This window comes from Macaca mulatta, chromosome 10 (assembly GCF_049350105.2).
Source record: "Macaca mulatta isolate MMU2019108-1 chromosome 10, T2T-MMU8v2.0, whole genome shotgun sequence".
In the NCBI taxonomy this organism is placed as follows: Eukaryota; Metazoa; Chordata; class Mammalia; order Primates; family Cercopithecidae; genus Macaca; species Macaca mulatta.
Window position 1 is genome coordinate 29,961,352 of NC_133415.1, and position 21,470 is coordinate 29,982,821.

At 49.6% G+C, this 21,470-nt stretch overlaps 2 protein-coding genes and 1 non-coding gene across 5 annotated transcripts in view; all 3 read right to left on the reverse strand.

Moving 5' to 3' along the window:
• The window catches only part of LOC114670549 (immunoglobulin lambda-1 light chain-like), a 349,019-nt gene that overhangs the window by 253,722 nt on the left and 73,827 nt on the right, over nt 1-21,470 (reverse strand). The window lies entirely within an intron of this gene.
• The window catches only part of LOC106996055 (immunoglobulin lambda-1 light chain-like), an 801,838-nt gene that overhangs the window by 234,966 nt on the left and 545,402 nt on the right, over nt 1-21,470 (reverse strand). The window lies entirely within an intron of this gene.
• On the reverse strand, nt 18,457-18,551 carry MIR650B (microRNA mir-650b). Its single transcript, NR_032670.1, has one exon. It is a non-coding gene; the product is annotated as a microRNA mir-650b (primary transcript).

Genomic DNA, 21,470 nt, shown 5'->3' on the forward strand with positions numbered 1-21,470 from the left:
AACTTAGAACTCTGGTAACCAGGTACCCACATCCTAAGGACAGCCCCGCAGCCCGCTCCCTTGGTGAGAGACGATCGGGAGAGCACGATGTTCTTATGCTGCATCCCCACATCTCGAGGCTCCTGCTTCAGGAGGGCCCCGAGTGAGAGCCTTTCCCACGATGCAGACGCAGGCTCATCCCTCACCCCAGGCACCTCTGGCTGAAGGTGCCGTGAGGTACCACAGGGTAGCCCGGGGCAGGCTCTACCAGGCCAGGCCTCACCGGTGATCCCATCGGGGCCACATCTGTGCATTGTCCTTGTCCAGCTGGAATCTCTGGAGTTCCTCTAGTCACAGGCACACGGTGAGGCAGCCTATAGTGTCAGACTTTGTGGGGGCATTTTCCTCCATCTTGGCACATCCTTAAGGAACCAAAAAACTGACCTCTCTGAACCTTGCAGCACTGAAGACACACAGACAGTCTGTACATACGTTTTTGTTTTCTTTTTCTTAAAATGTTTTTAATCTGTTTTCACCTTTCCCACTGCCTATGACAAAACTCTTTCAACATTTCATATTAGAAAAAACGATTGGGCCAGGCGCGGTGGCTCATGCCTGTAATCCCAGCACTTTAGGAGGCTGAGGCGGGTGGGTCACCTGAGGTCCAGAGCTGGAGGCCAGCCTGACCAACATGGTGAAACCCCATCTCTACTATAATACAAAGATTAGCTGGGTGGGGTGGCGGGGGCCTGGAATCCCAGCTGCTCAGTAGGCTGAGGCAGGAGAATTGCTTGAACCAAGCAAGCAGAGATTGTAGTGAGCCGAGATTACGCCATTGCACTCCAGCCTGGGCGACAGAGTGGGACTTTTTTTCAAAAAACACAAAAGCAACAACAAAAACAATTAAAGGATTTAGGTTCCATTTAAATATTACAACATACGCTATCCTGTCTTCCCACTCAGATTGAGCTATGAAACCATGACAAGTGCATGGAGCAGCTATTTGAGCACCAGGAAAGGAAATGGTATGCAGCGGTTTGGGATGGCCCCAGCAGATGAAATACAACAGAGTCAGAGTGAGACTCCTGGATTTCCTCAGTGTCCCCTGACTGGGACTCCAGACAGCCTGAAACTTGAAGGGACACAAGCCTGAAAATTAAAAGAACTCCAGAAAGCCCTCTTGTTCAGGATTGAAGATAGGAAAATAAACTTATTTGGTCAAAGTGAAGGCTCAGTCCCCTGCACAAGCAGGTGGTCCATGCTTCTGTTCTCATTTCTCTTGCAGCAGTGCCTCTCCCTGGGTTCACACTGATGTCCTATGGATGGAGATGATACTTCCTGCAGCAGGTCACTCCTCAGCCCCTGTTACCTGAAGGGGCACTGTTCAATCACAATATGGTGTGAGCCTCATGGATATCCCAAGGTCTAGTCGCCACGTTAGACATACAAAGAGAAGAAGGTAAATGAGCTCAAATGATTTATTTACCTAACTGATCAGAACGGTATCATTTTCATATGTAATCTAAGTTCAACTATTTATGTAACATTTTAGATACCTTTTCATGGCCACCGTTACTATTTTTTGAAGAATCTTTATGTGGAGATTGTGTGGCTGATGGGGATGTGAGTGGGTTTTCTGTTGACAAGGGTGGGCTCTTGTGGCTTTCAAAGTGTCAACTTTGATAGTCTGAAGGAGGAGTGGAAAGAATTATTTTTTTTTTCACAGGATGTGGAGGGTGGAGATGGGCAGTGTCCATCCTGCAGCTCCCCCTGTGGGTGCATCTGTGGTCCCTGCTTGGGGTGAGGCTGCTTCTCCCGACCCCAGATTCCTGCAGGAGGATCTGACTCTACCTCTCCCTCAGACCCCAGAGCACCTGGCATGCCAAGACCCCTTTCATTCCATACAAATGCAAGAAACACTCAGATCTCATTGGGCATTTGCAGACTCACAATGATCATTAGGAATAAACTGGTGCTTTCTGGTATACTGTGGCCTCCTGAGGTTCCTGATGGCTCAAGTTGGGGATGACTTGTTGTGTTATTTTGGGATGCCCGGAAGCAGACTCTGAGATGGAGATCTGCTTGCACAGCTGGTGTGAAACTAAGTGAGGGAGGCAACACCGGGTGCAAGGACACCCTGACCCACATTGAGTCTTCTACCATCCCAATAAGGAGCTGTGAAACTCGGAGGATTTTCTGTTTCTCCTATATTGAAAGGGAGTCTTGAGATCTTCACCTCAGGCAGCTATGGAACCAAACCTTGTTGAGAAGGGGCACAAACCTGGAGGAGACAGGTTTCTCCGTTGACAGCTCTTCTCAGTGAGGGCACAGCTCTGAACTGCCACAGCTACCAGCAGTGCTGAGTGGGCATTCTAAGAAAAGGGAATATGGGTGGATCCCACAGTATCCACCCCACTGGTTTTCCTGAAGAGAATGGCAGGATGCCACGGGAGCCTGAGCTGGGCAGTTCTGGAAACTGACTCAGGATATTCAGGCCAAGGACTGGTTTTCATCCCCTATGGAAATCCAGAGCCCAACTAAGGATGTCGACCCTGGCCTGATATTCCAACCAGTCCCCATTTCCCCAAATCACAACTAAGTCCCCCAAACCTCAATGTATCCTTGTCACCTCAGCCCTAAATTCACTCTTGGTGCCCCCTCTGCAGAGCCTGCCTGGACAGCCTCTGAAAAGGGCAGCCTGTGTCTTGCTCCTCCCTCTCCCTGTGTCACTGTGGGATGAGGCGCATTAATGTCCCACATCTTACAGTAATAGCCTCATCCCCAGCCTGGGCCCTGTTGATGGTCAGGTTGGCTGTGTTCTCCAAGTTGGAGCCAGAGAATCTCTCACAGATTCCTGAAGGCCGCCTGCTATCCCCATAGATGACCCAAACACGGGCCTGGCCTGGCTTCTGCCGGTACCATTGAGCACTTTTACTTCCAATGTTACTTTCTCCACAGGTGATCCTGGTCATCTGTCCTGAGGCCACTGACACTGAGGGTGACTGTGTCAGTTCACAAGAGATGACAGAGCCTGCAAGGAAAGAAAAAGGGAGAGAAAAAAGTTGAAACTGAGCGGCTCAACCCAAGGATATCTTGCCACTTGCCAGGACTGGAGTGAGTCCCAGGAATAATAGGGCTTTCAGGGCACCCATGAGCACTGGAGCACAGAGTGGGGGCATTTCAGCACCCCCAGCCCCTCCCCCATCAGCAGGGTCATGAGCATCCTGCCCACCACACACAGGGCCCTGCTGAGCTCAGACTGAGGGCCAGGCTGAACCTAGAGGCCTGGGGCTGGGCAGGTGGGTGAGACCCTGGGGCAGCACCTGTGCAGTGAGTCAGGAGACCCAGGAAAAGAGGGACCAGGCCATGGCTGAAGCACCTCCAATGCTGCTTGTCAAATCTGAGGCTGGGCAGGCTCCTCCCAGGTCTCCCTTAACCCCTTGTTGGAGAGAACGGCTCTTGCTGCCAATCAGCAGAGTCAGGGGCTGCTGCTGGAGGAGGCTTGTGGTTCCCAGAAGGGCTCAGCCCCAAGGTACCCAAAGAGGTTAGGGGTGGCCTTGCCCTCCCGCCCTTTGCCCCCAGGATCTCCTATATGAATTGATTCCATATTCTCTGCAGACATCTCCACATCACACTGCGCTCAGTCTCACTCCTGGGCTCACTTGGTCATAGCAGAGCTCAGAGTTCACTTTGTCTGTATTTCCTGGGGGAATATGAAGTATTTCCTATGGGATGGGTTTTGACCTAGTCTGGGAGGTGACCATAGAGTCATGCTGGTAACTGTGGAATTCTCTGAGGTCCCCAGTCCCCTCCTCCATTCTATCTTGGCTCAGGAAGGAGGTATTTAATTTTGATCTAGGCCTCTAAATGTGTCCTAATCATAAAGATGTTATGTTAGAGAGGAAATTTCTGGTGTAGGCCTAAATCTGTTTTAGATGGTACTTTCCAGAACCCAATGCAGGTTCCCTCTTCATCTCCACTGTACAGGTGATAACACACACCTTGGACAGGTGCAGGTTCCACCCCAGGGCACAGCCCCTGAGTGATAGAGGTCAATGAAATTCCTTATTTGCCAAGTGCACACAGAGTGTTGGAAGATCCATGAGATGCTGGGAGTTTCTGCCTTGGCTGTGAGCTCCTAGGTAGGTCATAGCTGCTGTGCCTCAGTATCTCCAGGATGCTGTCAGGACCAGGGACAGATGGGGAGGCGAAGGAAATGTTTGCTCCGTAAGAGAAGGAGAGGGGGCTGCAAACTCCAAGACCCCCAGAAGTGAATGTTTATTACAAATAAGATGTCTTCAGTTGCTGGGGAAAATGTGTTAATGAATAAGAACTTAAGTCAACTAAAGGTTAATGAGCAACTATTTTGTGACTCACAAAGAAATCAAGAGCTGTGATTTGGCAGCTTCCCCAGGAGAGAGTCGGGAAAGACCAGGGACAGTGGATGTGGAGGAGCAGCCAGGAAGGGAGAAGCCACTATGTCTGCAGGACAGGGACTCCCAGATCAAAGGAAAGTACGGAGGACACCTGTGACCTCAGGGAGGACACTGTACATGAGGGGGACACTGTTTTAGCACAACTGGGTGTGGAGGAGGGGGCGTTGTGAGAAGTCAAGTGCCTGGATCTGTGTCAGAGAGAGTCAGCATGCAAAAGAGCTGAAGATAAAATGTGATTCCAGAATGTTTACATCAGTGTCAAGGACACAAGGACAATCTTCTAGGAAAATAAAGACCCTTTCCCTCCAGGTGTGAGGTCGTGGTCACTGGCACCTGCTGCATGTCAGCATCTCCCTGTCACTCAGGCCCGCCCCATCCCCAGGTAGCTTTGCCAGTTGATTCTCTGCTTCCCCTGGTGGCCTCTCCACACTGTTGGCTGGGAGCTCAGGGACTTCCTCGGTCTAGGTGTGGATTCAGAACCTGCTGCTCAGGTCCCTGATTCCCTGATCCATGGACTGCTCATTCTAAGGGAGGAATTCCCCTTCTCTGTGTGGCGCCTGCCTGACTCAAGACCAGGTACAATGGGCTCAGCTTACCCAAGAAAATACAAATATATATATATATGTGTGTGTGTGTATGTGTGTGTGTGTATACATATATGTATGTGTGTGTATATATATATGCACAGTGAATATATATATACACTGTGTCTATATATGTGTATATATATATACACTGTGTGTGTGTATATATATACACAGTGAATACATATATATACACATACATACATACACACACACACACACAGTGAAAGCAAATCCCCAACATATTGGAGAGGAGTAACTTGTAAACCTGTAACAGGCATTGTGAGGGGAAGAGCTGGCTCAACGCCCTGCGGTGAAGAGTCTGCTGTGTGTGGGGATCTGAGAGGACATCAGAAACCTGAGGGGACCTGGGACCCAGATCAGTCTGTGTCTGATGTGATACCATCTTGTAAATGAAGATCTGGGCACAGGTGTGTGGTGCAGTTCGGTGTAAGGAGGAGAATTTTCTGTTTATGTTCTCGCGATCTGTGAGGGGCTGGGCATACACACTCCCTGGTGGTCCACAGGATGCAGTTGCTGATGCTGGAACTAATTAGACACAGGTGGGCTCAGGCAGGCCCTTCACCTGTCCCTGCTTACCTGGGGTTGAAGCCACTAGGGGATGGTGGCTAAACTGCCTCAGCTGTCTTCCCAGTGCTCACCTTGCAGCCATGGGGAAATTAAGTTTCTGTCACTTCCATTGATCCTGGATCATCCTCAGTGTACCCAGCAAAAGCAGGCTGTTTTCTCTGGGAGCTCCCCATTTAACTCAGCCATGCAGAGCAGATGATGCGGCACCCCTTTCAGGGGCCACCTGGTTGTTCTCAGGCTCTTACACCAGAGGAAGACAAAGGCTTTGGCATAGCTGGGGTGTCCGCTGTACCGGTGGGTAGGTGTCTGCAGAGAACAGGTTTCCTTGAATGTCACCACACGTCACAGCATGTTCACATGTGACAGCAATGCATCAGTAACATTTTTTGGCTCATCAGTCTGGATAGAGAAGCAGCTGTTTGCCAGATTATTACATAAAATCTTTGGGCAACACTTGCTGTGCCTTCCACGTGCTGACTCATCATATGTGGCGCATGGTCTTTCCCATGCCCTTTCCTGCTCCTGGTTCAGGCCTTGTTCCTTCCACACCATGGCATCCCTAGGTCCTCACCGACCCTGTGTTGTTCCTGCTCTGGGCAAGCCTTCTGCTACTAATTAACCTGATTCCTCCATCTCTTCTCTCAAAGTCACTTTGTGAACCTGAGTTTCCACCTCAGTTTACTGTGAGAGTCAGTGGCTGTTAAAAGTCATCTTCTCCTTCACCTGTGTAATGGCCATGATTGGCAGTGAAGGGCTTCTTCTTACAGAGCACCTGCTGAATGCTAGTGGCTGGGTGATGGAGATTCAGTTCTGGAAATTCCATCTGCAGGATACACAGTTCCCTCAACTTCTAAATGCATCGATAGGTCCTGCCCACACACATACATCGGTGGGTAGGGAGGGCCATCATCAGCTGCTATCTCCCCTTTATCAACCCAGTGCCCAAAAGTCATAGCGCCCTTCCCCTTGCTGGTGAAAACATCAAATGGATTCATCACTTGAGCAAGGTCCTACTGCATGCAATGAACCTGGTCCAACAGTGCATCAGAAACTTGAGTTTTCTTGTGGAACTTTTGTTGGGTTCCAAGGAATACTGCTTGAAAAATGTTGGATCAGAGAGAAATAGCAACCAAATATCAGCATGGGAAACTTAAGGGTCCTGGTTGGTAAGGAAATTAAACAACTGTAAGAGACATTCTTGTGCAACTGGGAAACATGACTACGGTCTGCATAGGAGAGAGCTGTTAGTATTCTCACTTGTGATAATGAGAGAGACAGAGACCCCAGACAGTGTCCATAGTTGTCGCATCCTGAAAGAGTATATATATGTGCTGATGACAGTAAGCTGTAAACTTTAGTGTATACACATGATTTCACGATTAAACCAGTTGTACTTTTTTTTAAAAGGTGGTATGGACCCAAAGAGTGAGCAGCAGCAAGATTTGTTGTGAAGAGTGAAATCACAAAGCTTCCACAACGTGGAAGGGGACCAAAACGGGTCGCCCTAAACCGGTAGTACTTTTAAAGAAGGAAATAAAGACTGAGACATCCAAGTCAGAAAAGAAATCCCAATAAGCCTGGCCCTAGAGACTGGAATCAGACATCTCTCCTGGGAAAGGGCACCACCCTCACCCGGGATCCTCCCTTCACAGCTGCAGTCCTGGGCCATGAAGCAAAGGTGCAGGTCCCAGGCTTGGCATCCAGGATTTCTTAGTGAGCTCCTCAGAAAGCAGCCCAGAGCCCAAAGATAAAATCTACACCAACAGGGTTCTGGGGGCACATCCAGTCAGGCCTGACCTACCTGGGGAAGGTGATGGGACTTTGGGGACCCTGGGAGGTCAGTGTGCCCCAAACACTGTCCCCAGGTGGGATGAAAGGTAGTGTCTGTGCTTCCTCTTCAGTTACTGTGAAATATCAGCACAGAAAGGACCCTGGGACCAAAAGGGGCTGGGTCTCCAGTGCTCCTCAGGCCTCAAGCACCCTATCAGAATGTGGGGGTCAACTCCTCTGGAAACCAGAGGAGACACAGCCCCTAGGGCTTCCACTGAACTGGTTTTACCCAAGGAAAAGAGAAATTCCACAGGACTGTGCCCTCTGTGACAGCTCTCTCCTCCCCTGCATGATGTATGATTACATCTGGGGCCATGTGCTGTTGTGTGGATTTCTAAACTGTTGATGTACACCACAAACCCAACAAAGGTCCCTGCAGCTCTGACCAGCTTCCCCCTGTCCACTTCTCATTGGACACATGCAGGCCCTGAGAGGATACAGAAGCCACTCAGAATCACCAGCCCTGCAGGGGTCAGGTTAGGACCAGAGAGGACACCTGACCCTGAGGTCTGACCTATAGCTGCTCAGAGGGCAGGTGAGAATGAGAGCCAGGCCAAGGTGGGACAGTTCTGTGCAATTCCTTATCTGTCTGTGTTACTATGAGTCCCTGCCAGCTGCTCCCACTGCTATTATCTGCAGCACAGTAATAGCCTCATTGAGGGCCTGGGCCCCACTAATGATCAGGGTGGCAATGTTCCTTGATTTGGAGCCTAAGAATTGGGCAGAGGTCCCCGAGGGTCACTTATTGTTATACTAGATGACCAGCACGAGGCCTGACATGGCATCTGCTGGTTCCTAAATGCATGTTTATCCTGAGGTTATCTCCAGTGCATGTGATCATGGTTGTCAGTCTCAGGGCCACCAACACTAAGACCAGCTGTCTCTGCATGTAGGAGGCACAGGGCTAAGAGGAGAGGAGAGGAGGGGAGGCAAGAGGAGGGGAGGGGAGGGGAGGGAAGAGGAGAGGAGAGGAGAGGAGAGGAGGTAAGGGGAGGGGAGGGGAGGGAAGAGGAGAGGAGAGGAGAGGAGAGGAGAAGGAGAGGGGAGAGGAGAGGAGAAGGAGAGGAGAGAGGAGAGGAGAGGAGAGGAGAGGAGAGGAGAGGAGAGGAGAGGAGAGAAGAAAAGAGAAGAGAAGAGGACTTGAGGACGAAAGATCCATTTACAGAAGATCCCAACCCAGAGCTGAAGTCAGGGTTTGGGCAGGCCAATTGCAGTGTAATATATTGAGTGGTTTAATGGAGGGTCTTTCACCCTTTGTAAAATGTCTTTTAAAATATTTTCACATTATTTCCTTATAAATTTTTCACAATTGAAATAATTAATGTGGCTGGGCGCGGTGGCTCAAGCCTGTAATCCCAGCACTTTGGGAGGCCGAGATGGGCGGATCATGAGGTCAGGAGATCAAGACCATCCTGGCTAACACGGTGAAACCCCGTCTCTACTAAAAACACAAAAAATTAGCTGGGCAAGGTGGCGGGCGCCTGTAGTCCCAGCTACTCGGGAGGCTGAGGCAGGAGAATGGTGTGAACCCGGGAGGCGGAGCTTGCAGTGAGCCGAGATAGCACCACTGCACTCCAGCCTGGGCAACAGAGCGAGACTGCATCTCAAAAAAAAAGAAATAATTAATGTTTCCTATCTCAATATAAAAATACATTTTTCTTAGTGTTGCTGAAACTTTAACTGGGTAGCAAGATGTGGTTGAGGGGATCCCAGGGTAGGTGGGGGCCAAGGATTGGCATTTTATGGTCAGTGACACTGTGGTTTGGTTGCCATAACGCATAGCTGAGCCAAAAAGGAATCAGAATAATCACACAAGATCATGGGTGTGGTCTAGGTGGTCCTAGAGTCCCAGACTGGAAGCAGGTGAGCAGCTCTCCTCTATCTATTATTTTTTTGAATGAGCAGAAAGCTCCATTTGAGAAAGACTGTGAGGGCTCCTGAGCCTCAGCAGGGGTTCTGTGTGATTGTGGCCACACAGCTCACCATGGGGCCCAAGTTGCTGATATGCTAGGTTTGTTCTGAGCCATACTCCTGGGTGACCATTTCCAGCAGCTCCCCAGTCACATGGCAGGGATGTATTTGTGACTTGAGGGACTAGGTTATGAGGCCCAAGTAAGTTGCATGAAGAGTTGGCCAAATAGTCATGACCCAAGCCCTGGGCCATGCCATCCTCTCAGCTTATAGCCTTGGCCTCCTGAGGGGCTCCCTGAGATCAGCTGCCTAGAAGGAGGCACTTACACTGGGGTTACAGAGGTTTCTACAGGACACGCAGCCACTACTGGTGTGGACAATACTGTACTCCACCTGGCCTCTGAGAATCCCTGAACAGTAGTAGTGGAAAAACATTCTCCTTAAAGCAGAATTTTAAACAGTGAAAATGGTTCATGTCACCTGCAAAGAGATGGGCAGAGGTTCCTAATTCGTGGGCTGTGAAGGGTCCTGGAAGATGGTCAAGTATATTCAGGGGCTTGGGAGAGACACAATAAGAATGTTGATCACAAAATTGTCTGGGTAGAGATGTGTCGGTAGACCTCCTCCAGTGGGCAGAAAGCATGAGAATTTTTTTCCATATGCAAATACTCACCAAGTGTGATGTGAAAAGGAAGTGATTTTGTTAATCAGGTAGTAGAGTAACCTGTTCTATGGACACCAGGCAGCGTCCCTCAACCACTCCTGTCATTGTCCAATGGGATCCATAAAAAAGTGCCCATGGTGTCAGGGATAGAGGCTGACAATGGGCTCACCAATGTGAATTTCCACTAACTGGAGCTGGCCTGGCTGAAGCAACTGCGGAGTGACCATCAGTCAACAGCGGAGACCAATAAGGAGATTCCTACAGGATGACCTTCTCTGTGGAAAACAGTCAGGGGCCTGCTTGATATTAATTTCATTAGAGTTCTTCAATCATGGCAGAGATAGCTCTTTTTCTTACTAGAATTGACATTTACTCTACACAGGATTTGCTTTCATTGACAGAAGTGCTTCTGCCAAAACTGTTATCTCTGGATTACAGAACGACACACCCATCATGATGGTATTCCACAGGAGGTTCTGACCAAGTAACTCATTTCACAGCAAACAAAGGGCTATGGGCATTTTCTCATGACATTCAAGAGTCTTACTACTGTCCCCAACATTCTGAGGCATGTGGCATATATGAATGGTTTAATGACAACTTGAAGACTCCATGACTGAACCAGGCAAGTGGCAAGTATGTGTAGGGTTGGGCAATGCCTTCCAGAATGGGGCATGTGCTATGCAGCAGTGTCCAATATATGGTGCTCTTTCTCCCACAGTCAGGATCCATGTGTCCAGAATCAAGGAGTAAATTGTAGTGGCTCCACTCAAAAATGCCTTTAGTGATCCATTAGCAAAAATTTAACATCCTCTCCTCCTGACCTCAGGCTCTGTGGGTCTAGAGGTCTTAGTGCACTGGGGAAATGCATTCCCAGGGGATACAACAATGACTGTATTGAACTGAGACCTGAGAGTTCCCCACGTCCCTCTGGATATGCCTGCATGGATGTCTCCCTGTGTCTGTCTTTCCGCTTAGACTCTCCATCAACAACTCAAACCCCAGGCAAAGAAACAGGACAGCCTGATCCTGCAAGGTGCAAATCCATTCCTGACTGACTCCTCTGCAGAGCCTGCCTGGAGGGCTGGAGGGAAGGGCAGCCTGGGGGGTCTCAGATTGGGTTGAATTGGGCCAATCCTGCTCATGGCTTTGTCCACGGTCTTTGTCCCTCTTCTATTTCACAGAAGAGGATGAAATAGAGAGGGAGGGGTTTATGTCTCACTTCCCCATATGCTTGTGTCACTGTGGGATGATTACCACTGCTGTCTGCTGATTGACAGTAATAGTCAGCCTCATCTTCTGCCTGGGCCCCACTGATGGTCAAGGTAACTGTTGTCCCTGAACTGGAGCTAGAGAATCGCTCAGGGATCCCTGAGGGCCTCTCACTGTCTTTATATATCACCAGCACAGGGGCCTGGCCTGGCTTCTGCTGGAACCACTGAGCATATTTTTTTGCCAGTATTTCTCCAGAGCAGGTGATCCTGGCCGTCTGTCCTGGGGACACTGACACTGAGGGTGGCTGTGTCAGCTCATAGGAGGCCTCAGAGCCTGCAAAGAAGAACAGGAGAGGGGGCTTGAAGATGAAGGACCCATTCCCAGGAGTCCCACCCAGAGGCTGTGTCTGGGCTTTGCTCAGGATTCAGGGTAGGCTCAACTTGGGATCTGTGGGGACTGAGCCTGGGGCAGGGCCAGGGGTCAGCACCTGTGCAGAGAGTGAGAAAGGGGAGCAGAACAGTGGTCCAGGTCATGGTGAGACACCCAGAGCTCTTCCTCCTAGAACCACAGCACAGCTGGGCTCCCCAGGCCGCTCTTATTCCCTCTCAGGCTTTTGGGGCAGTCAGTGTTTAGTGTTTATGCAAATTTACATCCTCTGAGACTCCTGCTGGAGAGATGTCACTCAAACCAGCTGCAGGGGCAGCACAGGCGACAGGAGGAAGAAGCAGGGTCTCAGATTAGAAAATCAGCTGCAGCCTTCAAGCCCTGTGATCACAGTCACCTTTCTGGGAATTGATCTCATGACCACTGTCCCAAACCTCGCTGACCTGGGGTCTGTCTTGGGCCAAGTTCAGCAAAGCTGTGGGCCTTCCAGGAGGTTGGCCATGGGGCTGAGCTGGCCTCTGCTGAGAGATCATGATGACACCTGACTCAGCAGCAGGTGGACCAGGGACCCATCATCTTCCTCCTGCTGGTCCCTCAGACTCAGTCCCCTCTTGTTCATTCCATTTAAATGCTGTGCTGTGTCATCAGGACACTTGCTAATTACTTCAGTAGGAATAGTTGGGTCATTTAAGCAACCACACACCCCTGTGGAGTCAACAGGGCCTCTGGTCTCATTTCAGCCATGGTGCTGCTCCTTCTACATCACTCCTCATTGCCACAAGAGATTTAGCATTGACACCCTCAGCTCAGCCAGAATTTATATATGTTTTTCTCATCAATGTTTTATGAAAACTTGCAAAAAGCAGCAGAAAGCCACGCTGGACTGACAATCTAACTTTAGGCCCCATGGTCTCTGCACAGCACGTGAGCTCCAGAGGGTGGGTGGTCCCTGGTTACTCCAGCCAGGCTCCTGGTCATTGTCCCATCACTGAACATGGACAGCGCCAGTGTCAAGGCTGTGGCCTGAAGCAGGGGAAGAGCCCTGTTCCTCTGGAAAGCATCTCCTGAAGGATGCTCCTGAGGATGCTCCATGCAGGGATCAAAGCCCCAAAATGCTTCACCCCACACACCTGTGACTCCCCTGAGCATAGGAGCTGCCCCCTGAGTCAGAGTCCACCTGGAGCTGGAAGGAGAGGCAGAGGGAGGAGGGGGCCGGTATATCTGGAAGTGCCCAGGACAGAGGGCACAGCTCCCCAGGACACTGCTGGACAGGACAGAACAAGGCCCTGAGAGTTACAGGGGGCTCAGGCAGCCATCCTGGGTGAAGGACTCGGGCCCTGGGAGCCCCATGCTCTCACACTGTGCCCCCTCCTAGAGCACCTCGACCTCGGGACGTCTCCCAGAGAATCCTCTTCCTGAGGAAGCTGCCCAAGCTGACACCTGGGCTCAGCCTCTTCTAGCTGCATTTCCCAGGTGAGGCCTTCACTGTGCCAGGCTTCTGTTGGTGTCCTTGGGTGACACTGTATGAGTCTGACCCTCAGAACGTGGTCACTATAACCTGAGGGGATAGGATGAACTGTCTTCACTTTCAGTCTGAACACTGACTCTTGGACACCTATTGAACCCCAGGCTGGCCTTCCTCTTTGCCCCAGCTGGGCAGCCCCAGCCTCTCTCCTGACTGCTCCTGGCTACAGCTCTGCTGCCCCCAGCTGGTGGAGGAAACTCAGCCCAGGAGATTTCTTCTTCCAGGTGACCCCACAGCACCTGTCGCCTCAGAAGTTGAGGACGAGAGAGTCCAGTCCCATTCTGTGCCAGTGTGACCCAATCTGCCCTGCCCAGCCCAGCACAGAGAGGTCGCACCTGCAGTGCAGAGAGGTGGGGCAAGTGCAATTGCTATAAAAGTGTCACAGGGTTGAAATGCCCTTCTCTCATGATTTTGTTCAGTCAGGACTAATTAGAGTGAGTTAACAGAAGCTCTTCTGCAAAGGTTTCGATGTTTAGAGAGACGCGTGTGCCATCCTACAGGGATCCAGGCTTCCTATGCACTTAGGAAGCAAACTGTTGCACCTCCCGCCCAGTAAGAGCAGCTATGATTCATCGCCATCACCGCATGATTCTTGCACTGCAACTTAGTTGTGAGCTAACATCACCATCGTCGGCACCATCAATTTCACGTGTACGGTTATTTCATTGCACACTTCTCAGAGCTTGTGCCGGGAGGATTTCTACACTAGTCTAGTCTGTTTTCCTGATGAAACTGGGACTCTCCTGCTTATTCTCAGCTGAGGGCTGCTGTTCCCACCATACGGAAAACAAGCTCTTTTCAGCCCCTTTCTTGGAATCCCTGCAGAGGAAGGACAAGAAGTTCCATGTCTGAAACCCACTGAAGCCCATTGAATGACATCCCCTCATCAGGCTTTAATTAATATGACATTCGTTGCTCTTCTGTCTTTTAATTTGGAATGAAGAAAAGGGCTTCTTCAGCTCAGTATAAGCCTCCTCACTTTGCAGCAGGTAACACTGTGGCCCAAAGAGACTAAGTGGCTCAGGAGAACAGAGGGCAGTGGGGGCAAGTCCAGGAGCTGACCCAGGTGTCTGGATTTCAGAACCTGGGAACTTTGGGGCAGAGCTTAATCAGGGTGGGGAGGGAGGGGGCATCAGGGCCAGGGGGCTTCAGGGATGTGTCCTGTGAACACACTGACGTCCCCTGTCATAGCCTAGCCATGCTGAGGAGCCCACCTCAGCCTGCAGAAGGTGGGGGATATACCCCAGGGTAGAGCTGGAGAATCTGTGGGAATTGGGGGCTGCTTTGGATGCAGGGCCTGGCCCGGCTCCTGCTGGTTCTCTCTGCACTGTTGCCTGCTCCACTGTCTCCTGAGCAGGTGGGGACAGGTGTGTCATGGCCATCTCTACTGGGGGTAACTGAGTCTTTAGGAAACCACAGAGCCTACAGGTTGAGGAGACTTTGGGGCTCATTTTCAGGGTCCCATCTCCTGAAGCATCACCTGGGCTGAGCTCAGGGTCAGGACTAGGCTTAGGGTCCTGTGGGGGCTTAGCCTGGGGCAGCATCTGTGCAAAGAGTGAGGAGAGGTGGCAGGCGAAGGGTCTAGGCATGGGGAGACATCCTAGAGTTTTGTCTCTAGAGCCCACAGCTGAGCGTGGTTTCCTCAGATCTTCTCCATACTCTCAAAAGTCCCCATGAAAATGCTCCATCCATCACGCTCAACTGGAGAGAACTCAGCAGGCTTCAGTGTGGGCTTCATGGGGCTGGTTCATTGGAATTCTTCTTCTTCTCAAGTCTCATAGGGGAGTGATTGTCTCTGCTTATTTGAACAATCTCAAAGGAATACCAGTATCCCATACCCACGGTTGTCTGTGAAGCTCACAGGGTGGGAAGGTGTCTCCGTGTTGCCAGGGCCCTGGCCATTGTTGTGTCTCAGTCCCCTTCTGCTGCTCTGTCAGGACCAGACAGGTGTGTACATGTGGCCCATCCTGGACAAGGTTCTATATAAGCATAACAATATTTGATGACACTGACTCAGCAGTGACTATGGCCTGTGCCTTGCCTGTTTGTGGGCCTTGTACATATGAACTCATTTAACCCAGAAGCACGTCTGAGGGAGAAGGTAAGTGAGAAAAATAGAAAAGTTTTGAGTCTGGGACATTTGACACCGCCAGCACTCCCTGGCAACACCAACATGCGAATGTACAGATGTGCACACACACTCACACAGCATATGCATTTACACACATGCACACACACAGGCATATGCATTTACACACATGCACAGATGGCACTGTTTTGTGTTCCGGAGAAAGGGATCACATCTTCCAGCCTGCAGTCCTGTTCTCTGGGCCTGCAATTGCAGGCACCTGAACCGTTCTGAGAGACGTCACCAGAATGTGTCCCAGCAGAACTCCTTTGTGATGGACATTACTCTCCTGCTTGCCTTCCTATAGCTGGCCTTGCTTGTGATGTCCTGGTGCTGGGTGAGATGCTCAGTTTTGCAGAAAGAGTCAGGACAATCTGCTCAAGACTGACAATCAGTTTTTGACCTGTGGCCATTACAGTGGGCAGCATGGAGGCCTGACTGGGCAGGCACAGATGGATGGGCATTAAGGCTGGGCTGGTACCACTGAAAGGAAGGGACCCTGGGGACAGACAGCAGGGGAATCCCCTACTGTTTCCTCCAGGTCAGTCAATTGAGCACAAGGGGAAGTCAAATGGGCTCATAGAATACTAAGGCCACAGCTGCAATGACCTAGGCTCAGGATAACCAGGGACTATGGTTGGAGGAGAGAAGCAGATAAGCATAAATTGAATTTAATAATCATTAGCCATGGAACATCTTTGCCGGTGTTTGGTAAAAAATAGAGCTGATACAGAAAATAGAACAAAAAATAACATCAGTTAAATTGTTTTAAGAACAGAGGATGTCCCTATTATGAAAGATATATTGGAAACAGAAATGGTATAGTCAAAAGAAAATTCATCACATATGTATATTAAACTACTATTTCCAATGTTACCATTAAGCATCCACATTTTGCTGTGCAAATAAAGAGTCTCCTAAGGGTTATACAAAAGTGCGTTATTTTTTCTATTTGATATTGAGGTTCCCCTGTGGGGTGAGGGTGGTCTTGAGTGTAGGAAAGAAGAATATTCCATAGGATGTTTCCTTATTCCTAAAAAATAATTTCATAGGAAAAGGTAGTTCGCAGCATAAACATTTTCCACCAAAAAGGTCCTGTTCTTCTTCTGGCAACTTGGCTTGGGATCTTTATACTTTTAACATCTCAAGCTGTCTTCCTTATGCCATTGTTAAATTCTGTTCTAGAATTTTCACGGAGTATAAAAATACTCAATACATTCAAAACTTAAACTATTTATTTATTTCTTATTCTCAGAACTTGCATGTTCTCTTCTGTTTTTGGCTTCAGTCAAATGCTGATATTAGGACCCTTCTCTCTGAACCTGCCCTGGATATTCTAGCTTTGGTATAAGCTTTGTTGCCCACCTGCCTCTCCCTCACCCTCAGACTTTTGCCTTAGGAGGAGTCTATTCCTGATACATTAAAGCTCTCCCAAAACTCAGAGCAAGCAATGCAGATAAAATTTATGTGACTGTGACACGGGGCTGTCTTGGTCAAACCCATGAGCCCATCAAATAGAGGATGTGAGCATGTTCTTATCCAGTGGAAGACCTCAGCCTAATACAGGAGGTGAAATACAGTGACCCTCACAGAGAGATCCCCACCTAGATTGCATGCTGGTGGAATTTTCAATCCTCAGACAAATCTACAAACCAGTGACTGTTCAAACACATCCTGTGACCATCGCTGGCCTGACACTTGATTTTGTATGGTCCAGAGAGATAGTGACTTTTATCATTTTAAATGATTATGTTGTCAATGATGCTATAAGTACCTGAGAATCAACTTTAGGATTGAAAGTTGATTCTTGGACCACAAAGACTAAAATAATTCTTTTCTAAATTTTTTTAATGCTTTTTAATTTAATAGAGATGAGGATTCACTGTATGGCCCAGACTAATCTCAAACTCCTGAGATCAAGCAATTGACCTGTCTAACTCTTCCAAAGTGCTTGGGATTACAGGCGTGAGCCACCGTGCCTGGCCTCAAAGACTAAAATTCTTCTTATCTGGATATTCAAGAAAAAGTTTATGAAATCCTAAAAAAGGAAAAACTACTGAACTGTTTCTGAAAAGGCCCAAACATAAGCAGAACAGGAGACTAAAAAATAAAACTATAGCAAGGTAACATTTTTGAGTCTGGTAGGTTGGCAAAAATTTACACTTTCAACAATGTACTCTGAACAAGTACTTCCGGCTGGCATTGTAAATTGGAAGAACCCCTCTGGAGGGGAATCTGACAACAGTGGGTAAAAATTACAAGCACACATCTTTCTGACACAGCCATTTCACTTTTAGAAATGAATCCTATGCTCATATTCACACAGGAACTCAAAGGAGGCCACATAAGGCTGTTCACTGCACTGTTATTTCTAAGATCAAATTTGTGGGGATAACCATTAGAATGTAGTTGACTAAAATTCTACACACAGTGTGGGAGATGCTGATGCATTTAGGGTGAAGACATTTCTGAAAAAAGCAGTGACTGCAGCAATCAGGCAGCTCCTTGTCACTGTCCCTGCATTTGAAGAGCTAGGAAGAGTTGCACATTCAGGGATCACAGCACACAAGCATCAGGAAGCTGTCCCTGTCCTGGATGAGAAACCACAGGACAGATTTCCTTTTGGACTTCATGGTGGAAAGGCATGGAGCTGAGAGAGGAGAATTCTCAAGGCCGCGCTGCAGGAAGCCCCTTGCACAGGGTGAGGAAGCATCTTCAGGGCAAGGAGGAAGCCTGAGAGCCCAGGGCAGGTTTTGGTCTCAGTTCCCCATGAACTTGGACCACTGTGGAAAGTGTTGCTGCCTGCATATGAGCTGCAGTAATAATCAGCCTCATCCTCAGCCTGGAGCCCAGAGATGGTCAGGGAGGCCGTGTTGCCAGACTTGGAGCCAGAGAAGCGATCAGAGACCCCTGAGGGCCGCTTACTGACCTCATAAATCATGAGTTTGGGGGCTTTGCCTGGGTGCTGTTGGTACCAAGACACAGCATTATAATACCCAATATCACTGCTGGTTCCAGTGCAGGAGATGGTGACCGACTGTCCAGGAGACCCAGACACTGAGCGAGGCTGAGTCAGGGCAGCCTGAGCCCAGGATCCTGGAAAGAGGGAGAAACACATTCCAGTGAGTCAGTGCTGGGCCCAGGTGAGCCTGAGGAGCAGGAGACCAAGCATCAGCCCAGAGGCCCCTGAAGCCCCTTCCCTGGAGGTGTCACCTGTGCCCTGAGTGAGGAGGGTGAAGAGGAGCAGATCCCAGGCCATGGTGGAGATGTCCCGAGAGCGCTGCCTCCTGAGACCCCAGCACTGGACCTGCCCCAGCCCTGTGTTATCCCCTCTGCCTCAGAGGAGGGCGGGGCCTCCATGCAAATCTGCATCCTGAGCTCCTCTCCTCACCCCACCCTCACCTGGGCCTGAGTTCAGAGACTTCTGCTTCTCTGGACAGTGGGGCTCAGCTGAGGAGATGAAAATCTATTGTTTGTCTATTCTGATGGCAGGAACTTAATTATTTTGTACGTGATTTGCTCAGGAGAGAAAGATCTGCTGAAATCCCTTTCCTGAGTGAGCTCCTGGCTCTCAGGGTCTCTGTTGTGTGGTGACTGTATCTCTGTGACCCTCCAAGCCTGGGCACACCGTGCAGAGCCCTCTGCTTGGCACCCACCTCCAGGCTGTCTCTACTGTCAGGAGATGGGACTGCCCATCCTGTGGACCCCTCTGCCAGGGGGCGTTGGTCTCTAATCTCCCCAGCTGCAGCTTCATCCCACCCCCACCCACAAGCTTTGTGCTGAAGCATCTGTCACATTGAATCCCTGGAGCACATCAGCCACCCCAGGCAGTGCACCCACATCCACACGGCACATGTAGGAGGGACTCTGTGGAGGGAACAGGAGCACCGACCAGGGCCGCAGTCCTAAACCTGAGTCCTCTGCCCCCAATCCTACCCTTCCCACTCATGAGCAGGTGACTTGTCCTTCCCAGCCTCTAGTTCTCAGCCTGAGAAATGGGGACCACAGAGTCCACTCTGCACACAGGTGATCTATGGGAATATGAGCCAGCAGGACGAAGGGAAAGTTGTTAACAGGCATTTCTGTGTGCACCAGGGTGATATTTATTGTGAATGTTTGATTTATTGAAAGATTTGTTTCCATTTTACTGTGATTTATGTGTCAAGTCACAGAAATGCATCTTTCCTCTTTCTTGGTTTCCCCCATCGGAGCACATCCTCAGAGCAACCTAAAGCTGACCTCTCTCCACCCGGCAATGCTGAAGACACACACAGATACTCCATAAATACTTTATTGTTTTTTTCCTCAAAATAATTTTAATATCTTTCCTCTTTCCCCATTGCCTGTGACAAAATTCTTCTAATGTTTCATATTAAAATAAATATTAGGCCGGGCGCGGTGGCTCAAGCCTTTAATCCCAGCACTTTGGGAGGCCGAGACGGGCGGATCACGAGGTCAGGAGATCGAGACCATCCTGGCTAATACGGTGAAACCCCGTCTCTACTAAAAAGTACAAAAAACTAGCCGGGCGAGGTGGCGGGCGCCTGTAGTCCCAGCTACTCAGGAGGCTGAGGCAGGAGAATGGCGGGAACCCGGGAGGCGGAGCTTGCAGTGAGCTGAGATCTGGCCACTGCACCCCAGCCTGGGCGACAGAGCGAGACTCCGTCTCAAAAAAAAAAAAAAAATAAAATAAAATAAAATAAAATAAAATAAAATAAATATTAATGGATTCAAGTTCCTTTTAAATATAACATACACTATCCTGTCCTCCCGTCAGATTCATCTCTGAAACCAGGACAAGTGCACAGAGCGGCTATTTGAGCCCAAGGAAAGGAAATGGTACTCAGCAGTTTGGGATGGCCCCAGCAGATGAAATACAACAGAGTCAGTGTGAGACTCCTGGATTTCCTCAGTGTCCCCAGGCTGGGATCCAGGCAGCCCGAAACTTGAAGGGGCACAAGCCCAAAAAACAAAAAGAGGTCCAGAGAGCCCTCTTATTCAGGATTAAAGATAGGAAAAGAAGCTTATTTGGCTCAAAGTGAAGGCTCAGTCCCCTGCACAAGCAGGTGGTTCACACCTGGGTTCTCATCTCTTATACCAGCGCCTCTCCCTGGGTTCACACCAATGTCCTATGGATGGAGACGGGGCTTCCTGCACCAGGTCACTCCACAGCCCCTGTAACCTGAAGGGGTGCAGACCGGCACTGTCCATTCACAATATGATGTGAGCCTCATGGGAATCCGAATGTCTTGTCATCACATTAGAAATACAAAGAGAAGAAAGTGATTAAATAATATACTTTGTTTACCTAGCATATCAAAAATAGTATCACTTTCATATGTAATCTAAGTACAGTTATTTAGGAGACATTTTCTATACCTTGCATGGCTACTGTTATTATGTTTTGAAGAATCTGTGGAGATTGTGTGGCTGATGGAGATGTGAATGGGTTTCCTGTTGACAAGTGTGGGCTGTGGTGGCTTTTTAAGTGTCAACTTTCATAGGCTGAAGGAGGGGTGGAAAGAATGATTTTTTGCCCAGGGTGTGGAGGGTGGAGGTGGGCAGTGTCCATCCTGCAGCTCGCCCTGTGGGTGCATCTGTGGTCCCTGCATGGGGTGAGGCTGCTCCTCATGCCCCAGGTTTCTGTGCAGGGAGATGTGACTCCAACTCTCCCTCAGAACCCAGAGCACCTGGTGAGTCAGGCTCCCTTTGCATTCCATACAAATGCAAGAAACACTCAGATCTCATTCGGCATGTGGATACTCACAATGCTAATTTAGGAATAAACGGGTAAGGTTTCCAGTGTACAGTGGCCTCCTGAGGTCCCGCATGGCCCATGTTGGGGATGGCTGGTGATCTTAATTTGGGTTCCCTGGAAGCAGACTCTGAGAAGGGGAATTGCATTCACAGAAGATGTGAAAGGAGGTGAGGGAGGCAACACTGGGCAGAAGGAGACCCCGACCGACAGTGAGGTCTCATTATTTCCTTCAGGGAGCTGTAGAGCTGGGCGGATTTTGAGGTCCTCCTATATTGAGGCAGAGTCTTGAGATGTGGGCCTCAGGTAGTCATGAAACCTAATCTCACTGAGGAAGGGCATAAACCCGGAGGAGGCAGTTTTCTGAACTGAGCCACACTTCCCAGTGAAGACACAGCTCTCAGCTGCCACAAGCTCCCAGCAGTGCTGGGTGGCTGAGCTCAGAAGAAAGAATCTGTGCAGATTCCA